Here is a 6,044-nt window from a genome sequence, read left to right on the forward strand (position 1 = left end):
TTGTATTTTTAGTAGAGACAGGGTTTCGCCATGTTGGCCAGGATGGTCTTAATCTCTTGACTTCGTGATCCGCATGAGCCACCGTGCCTGGCCCACATATCTAGTCTTAACAGTACATTCAAAAACATCTTTGATAAAGTCAGGAAGAATTGGAAGGTCTTCCTAATATTCTGAAATCTTATCAGATAAGAACAATCTTCAGATTCACAAATTACCAGATAAGCAAAGTTAGGGAAAATTCCTGTTGACAAAAGACGGCTGCTTCCTGGGTGGGGTTTTCCTTGCAACCCACGAGGAGGATTACTTAATAAAACACTAAAAAGAGAAAGATACTCCATTTGGAGGTGACATGGTTTCCTTTCTTGTATGAGATGGATCTAAGGCATTCCAGTTTTTCTGTATACCCAGAGTCAAAGCTCTGGCTTTCTCTTGAGTCTCCCCTTCTGGAAGTCTTTTCTTTACTTCCACTTCATCCTTGAGGTCTCAGCTTGGAGGACACTATTTCCTGAGAAGATTGCTCCCTTCGCCTTTCCTTGAACTCTCAGAATAACCTGTTCCATCTCCTCCACCCACATTACAGCGTTTAGCACTGGCATGGGAATCACCACTCTGTCAGTGTCTGCCGTTGAACTGTAGCACCCAGAGAATGGAGAATGATCTATTATTTTGCTTATGATTATAACCTTGGCAACTAGCACAGTGCTTAGCACATAAGTAGGTACTCAATAAAATATTGTTGTATTATGTCAGGCCTCCCAAGGCCTTTAAACTTTGGTGCTGGTGGCTCCTGTTAGCTGTGAATGTGGACATGGGAAGGGTTGGGTGAGTCTGAGACTTTGCTGGACATAGTTTCATATGCAGGTCTTACAGGAAGGATGAATCAGGCCTCAAGAGCTCCCAAGGTAATAGGAAAATGCTTCAGTTTCTACTTATTTGCTCTCTTCCTTCCTACTTTACTCTTCAAATCTAGTCTTCAACTCCTCCAGAATGAATCAGCTCTGATAAATCTGTCTCAGGGGCTGAGGAAGACTTACAGTAGGCACTGCGGTGGGAGAGAGGCAGTCGCTTTCCCGTACACTCGTGCTGTCTCAGAATACTACTGTGGTTGTTCTTCAATTGAAAGGTAAGTCCTGTGCAGAGTTCTCATCTGAAGATGAGCCTGTGGCTTGTTTCCTTTTCCATTTTCTGACCATAGCCTTCTTTAAGACTTCCTCCAAAGTTCATTAGTAATTTTGTTGCTGTGAGTAACATGGGGTTAACTTCCTTTTGGAGGAGATAAACCTAACCTGAGTCATTCAATCGCTTCTTGTTATTCAGATTCCTTTGTGTCAGGTTAACCCTGGTTGGACCTGTGCTTTCCTTGTATCATCTCATCTGCCTTTTAATCTCACTTGTTCATTTCCCTCTGCTGAAGGAGGGTATTCATTGGCTAAACAGTGTGTGCACTGTATGCAAAATGATGTTGCTGTTTTGTTTAGAGCAAGAGCCTTTTACCTTCTTGCGAGTTGAATGAGAAGAAAAGGTCTGTTAAGGTTTGTGCTGGGTAATAACTATGTGCCTCTATCTCTTTTAGTTCTTGCTTTTAAAAAGGAAGTGACTCATACTGCAGATAAACTGGACTTGAAAGAATGTCTGGCTTATGCAAAGCTCTTATTTACATACTAGTCTCTTTCATTCACAAGCAAATAGGGACTCTAGGACTTTGGTTCTGGGGTTCCTCCCTTTCCTCCCATTTTATTTTTGTTCTTTTATGAGTAGTGGCCTAAAATGATCCCTGGGGGGATTTTCTCTGCTCTTAGCTGGTCCCCCATTCAGATTTTTCTCTTTGCTGAAAGTAGGACTTTGCTAAATGTAAGACCAGGAACCAGAGAGAGAGTATAAAAATGTCCTCTCCTACATTTCTAACTCCTCAAAATTTCAGACATCCCACCACTGGTATCTCGTGTCTTCTTGTCTGCCTAGATGGAGCTATACATCCTATGATATCCTTCAGAGAGTTCAACAAAGCAGCTTAGTGCAGAGGTTAGGAGTGCGTGCTTTAGTGTCAGCTAGACTTGGCTTGGGCAAGTCATTTAATCTTAGTGTATTTCCTCCCTTATAAATGGGAATCATAATACCTGGATCCTTGTGCTGCTGTGATAGTGATGTGAGAATTTATATATAACATAAGCTTGCCCGATATTTGAGATTGTCATTAATAAGAATTTCATTTGTAACCTGATTTAATGTCTAATCCTTTTTTGATTTTAAGGTTCTTAACGTCTTTTCTGAATCACTTCTTCAATTTAAACCACTTTCTCACTGTTTTCTGGGTTGATGAAGAAATGGTGGTGGTTTATGTTTTCGGTTACAAGAGCCTACTTACTAGATTCTCAAAAATTCAGGTTTGTTCTAGAGACTCCTGGGCAGGCAGATGATTGCAGGGTGAGGAGTTTATTCTATTCAACTACACAGTTAAAGGGTTTCCTAGAGGCCAGGATTCCTTGCCCTGCCCATCAGCTTGTGAACCAGAGATGACCTCAGGCTGGTGTGATCCAGAACAATCCCACTTAGACCTGGCTCCGTCTTCCCAGTAAAACAGCATCCGGGCAGGGCACTAGGCAAACAATCTTCTCTTGTTTTCACCTCCTTAAAATAACTCTCCTGCACTCAGAGACAGTTATTAATCTAGTCACAGCTTGTACAGTAGTTTGGGTACAAACCAATATTCAAGTGAACTCCTGGCCAGGCCCGGTGGCTCACACCTGTAATCCCAGTACTATGGGAGGCTGAGGCAGGTGGATCACGGGGTCGGGAGTTCAAGACCAGCCTGGTCAAGATGGTGAAACCACGTATCTACTAAAAATAACAAAAAAATTAGCTGGACGTGGTGGCGGGTGCCTGTAATGCCAGTTACTCGGGAGGCTGAGGCAGAGAATTGCTTGAACCTGGGAGGCGGAGGTTGCGGTGAGTGGAGATTGCGCCACTGTACTCCAACCTAGGTGACAGAGCGAGACTTTGTCTCAAAAAAAAAAAAAAAAAGTGAACTCCTTTGAGTTTGTCTCATACATTCTACTTTTTATTCCTTCAATATTTCTTTTGCTTTCTGAATCTGCTTTGGTGCATATTCATTCACTTGTTTTTTCCAACCCTTCCTCTTGCTCCCAAACTAATCAACTAACTGATGGTGAATGGAAATTTGAAATTAAAGAATTACTTAGTCCTTCCATATATACCATGCATTCTCCAAATATTTTATAAACATCTTCATGGCTGGGCACAGTGGCTCACATCTATTATCCTGGCACCTTGGGAGTATAAGAGTGGCGCATCGCTTGAGCCCAGAGTCTCCAGATATCTCTACGAAAATTAAAATTAGAATAAATTAGCTGGGTGTGGTAAAGTGCGCCTGTAGTCCTTGCTACTCAGGAGGCTAGCAGTAAGCTGTGATTGTGCCACTGTACTCCATTTAGCTTGGGTAACAGAGTGAGACCCTGCCTTAAATAAATAAATAAATAAATAAAATTAAATAAAAATGCGTTCTCTGTGTCAAGTACTGTACTAGATGCTGGGCATATATTTAGAGAGAGAGAGAGGGAGACAGAGACAGAGAGACAGACAGACAGATACAATCCTTGTCTTTATGGAATTTGTAACCTAGCATCATCATTATGGGACATTTTAGGCTTCCGTTAGCACCCATCCAGCAGCCATCTCACAATTTCGGAACCTTCCTAATTTTGTTTGACTTTCACCTCCTTTCCACTTCAGCCATCCTTTCACATAGGCACTTCATAGGCATTTACAATTACACTTGACCTTGTCATCAGTCAGAACTGACATCTTAAACTCTAAAGACGGGCTTGCTACCCACAGCCTCCCATCCTCCCAGCTTTCTCACCTTCATTTTCCAGCCATGCAGGATGGCCAGTTTCCTTTTTCTTTGAGTCTATCAGTCACTTCCGTGTTTCCTTTCTCTTCCTATCCAGTCTAAACAGGATGCTGGCTTACTGCTTGAATTTGTCCCTGGTTAATACCATCACATCCTTTGCATCTTCTTCTGCGGTTATATTCTTTAAGATCTTTACTTTGTACCAATGCAACTTTTTTGCTTTCACATCAAGGCTTCTGAATGCTGCTAGGAAAAAAAGTCACTTGACTTTGTCACAACAAATTTATTGTCTTCATCTTTAGCCAGAGTTACAATGCTTCACCATAATCTTTCTGTATGCTTCCAGTTGTATCTTTCTTTCATTTCCCATGATTTCATTGCTTTTTCTTCTGGCTTTTAAAAATATGTATTTTTTCATAGAAAAATTCAAACATATATAAAAGAGATAATAGTCTCCTAAACTTTTATATATCTATTACTTAGCTTACGGCCAATCTTGTTTAATTTAGGGCCTTTATCCCACCCCCAGATTGCTTTCAAACAAATCCTCGACACCATATTATTTTGTCTGTAAATATTGAGGGCACTTAAAAGATGAGGGCACTTAAAAAATTAACCACAACAGCATTATCTAAACAAAAAAGTTAACAGTAATTTCCTAACACCAGCAGACATGCAGACAGTTTTCATATTTCCCTAATTGCCTTTTGATTTTTTAAAGTCTGTTTGAATCATGATCCAAATGAAGCACACGTTATTGTCATGCGTTGACATATCTGTGAAGTCTCTTTTAAAGTAAAGGTTCCCCCTCCTTTTCTCTTTTTTCTTGCTCTGTGTGTGTGTGTGTGTGTGTGTACACACACAGGGTCTCATGACTGCTTTTTTGAAACCATTACTGCGTTACTATGACCAACTCTCATTCCTGACAGCTGATCAAGATTTATGGGAAGAGTCCCTTAACTCCCTGCCCTTCTGTCTGTAACCTGATTAGCATCTGCATACATCATTCCCTCCTCTGCTGGTCTCCAAGGAAAGTGTCTCTTACTCCCATCTAAGGCTAATTCTTCCATCAGTGCCCTGGTTCCCTCCTTACTTAGGGAGTGTGCTTCATTTTTCAATCCTCCCTTTTTGGCATCTTTACCTCTCCCTGACATTTTCCTGTCAGCATAGGGACATGTTCAAGGTTCTCTCAACTATATAAACAAAGTAACCAACCAAATAACAGTCCCCCAACACTGACATACACCTACACCCCCAGATTTTCGGGCCTGTGTCTCACTCTAATTTTGGTTGCATCTCTCATCTTCCTTTTAAAGCCAAGCTTCTATAAAATTCTCTACATTCATTTTTTTCTGCTTTCTTAACTTCCATGTACTCCCTAACCCACTGCCTGGCTTTGGTTTCCATCACTTCTCAGAAATAGTGCTTTGCTTTCCAAGCTCCCTAAAAGCCTCCTCTGGGCTAAATGCAATGGGCATTATTTGAGCCTTTGTCTCATTTGAACTCTCTGCAGTATTTTGCAGTGTTGGCCATGCCCTGGTTCTTGAAACGTTCTTTAGCTTTGGTCTGTCTTGGTTTTTCTCCTACCTCTCTGATGGCAACTTCACAATTCCTTTGAAGGTTTTTCTTCCTCTCTCTGCCTTAACTTTCAATATTTTGTTAGTTCTATACCATTTCCCCACATGATCTCATCTATTCCTATGAATGGCTCTGAAATCTTTCTAGTGAGAGCTGGACCTCTGTAACCCACTGCCTATTGGACGAACACTTTAATGTTCCTTGGACAACTCAGACTCAACATAGCTAAAGATGGATCCATGCTCTTCCCACTTAATTTATTCTCCTCCCTGCATTGTCTATCTCTGTGAATGATAGCCCTGTCTACCTAGTTGCTCAAGCCAGAAATTTGGTAATTATCTTTGATGCCTTCCTCTCCCTCCTTGCTATCTTTACTCCCATGTCTAATAGACCACCAAGTGATATTAATCTTAACATTACTCTCTTTTCACGTTCTCCTCCCCAAAGCTCCTCATATTTTACATAGATTGCTACAATGGCCATGACAGGGCATTCTCCCTCCTATCTAGGACCCTTCGATCTTCTTCCCACACTGCTCCCTGAGCAATCAGGTTACCATGCTGCAAAAAACCCTCCAATAGCTTTCCATTCCTCC

The sequence above is a fragment of the Trachypithecus francoisi genome, unplaced genomic scaffold, assembly GCF_009764315.1.
Source record: "Trachypithecus francoisi isolate TF-2019V2 unplaced genomic scaffold, Tfra_2.0 Lachesis_group11, whole genome shotgun sequence".
NCBI classification, from domain to species: domain Eukaryota; kingdom Metazoa; phylum Chordata; class Mammalia; order Primates; family Cercopithecidae; genus Trachypithecus; species Trachypithecus francoisi.